Below are 1,662 nucleotides of genomic sequence, written 5' to 3'. Positions count from 1 at the left end.
GCCACGCGGTCGAGCGCCAGCCCGCATTTAAGATTGATCCAGCGATCAATATAAGAGACCACCCACGGACCGATCGAATCTGGAATCTCAGAGTGAGCTCATAGGGCCTCTGAATCTAGTAGATCACTTTTTGGTATCGTGAAGTGAGCCCCTCGGGCCTTCACGACAACAAAGCAGGCTCTCGTTACAGGGTCCTTATCTCTTACTCGGAGCGAGCTCTCACGCGCCTCCGCTATTCCTCGGAGCGAGCTCTCACGGGCCTCCTTATCCGGTAGAAGAAAACCGCCAACCTGTCGCGGAAAAGACGTCGGGACCACTCCGGTCCCCCACGATCGCTACTCTCCTTGGAGAGCTTGGAAAGGCCATTGAATGTGGGAGTCACTCGTTTGCAGTGGCGCTTGACCCCACTAGACGACCAACCGGGAGAAGCAACTTGTGAAGATCCCCGACGACGACGACCTTCCTGCGACGCAGCGACACAGACGTGGCCACCGTTGCCACTAGAGCCACTACCGCAGCTAAGGAAGCTCTGTGACATTAGACCGCCCATCAGTCCACTGCCAAAGACGCCGCAGAAGCCAAGAACACCTGGCCGCAAGAGGACCAAACGTATCAATCCTAGACTGAACCAACAGTTATTTGGATCCGACTCCGACACGGAATAGTACACTTACACCCAACGTACACGCGCCGCAAGGCGCCATAAAGCATTCTTCACAGTACCGAAAGGTACCTCTGTACATAGTGTACATAGCAAAGTTTGAATAAAAATCACAATATATTTTTAATTTGTGGATACATCATTATTCAGCGGTACCCGTCCACAAATTAACCAATTCATCGTAGAAGAAAACATCGATGTTGTAAAACCGATGATTTAAAAAAAAAACTGATTACTAAATTTTTTTCTTATTACAATTTTTAGAAATATATTTGTCACGAGTGCGGTATTGCACAAATGACAATTGCGCCACGAAACGTGCCAAAGGAATAAATTAAATGATGTATTGATAAATTAAAATAAACAGGGTAGTGGATATAAAAGGAAACTCTGAAATAAAATAACAAGATTATCGCAGACTAGGAAGTTGCGGAAGCTGGCCTCGACCGATCAGCGGAACGCTGACGATGCAACACGGAAGACACGAGATCGACCTCCAAAGCACCAGATATAAGCGCGAGCGCGCAGGTGGTCGGGGGTCAGCATTCGGTCAATTAAGAAAAGTAACGCATCGCGCCGAGTTCTTATGGTATAAATTACTACGCGAGTACCACTAAGTGAGAGGGTGACTATAAGTAAATCATACTTGTGTATTGTAAAATTAAAGAATAGATATATATTTTCTAAAGATTACATAAAGGTGTAAATTTGTGAGACAACTCCTTGAGTCCTTCTGGTGGAACCCGAACCGTGCCGGACAGAGGCACAACATTTGGTGGCGGCGGTGGGATCCACTCAGCTGACCCAGGACTCAGCAACAGCAGCAGCCTGCAAACAAGGAGGATCAAATAAGAAACGGTGAAGAAGCAGCCCACAGAGGAGAAGCAGAAGCCAGATACCCTTTCCCAGCGAGCATCCGGTATAGCAGCCGACGACCAGGACGTAGACAACAGCGTAACCCGAGAGGCGTAACCGACAACGGTGACTCAGCGAACAGCGGA

Source organism: Trachymyrmex cornetzi, unplaced genomic scaffold, assembly GCF_001594075.2.
Source record: "Trachymyrmex cornetzi isolate Tcor2-1 unplaced genomic scaffold, Tcor1.1 scaffold703, whole genome shotgun sequence".
In the NCBI taxonomy this organism is placed as follows: Eukaryota; Metazoa; Arthropoda; class Insecta; order Hymenoptera; family Formicidae; genus Trachymyrmex; species Trachymyrmex cornetzi.
This window is presented reverse-complemented; position numbering follows the sequence as displayed.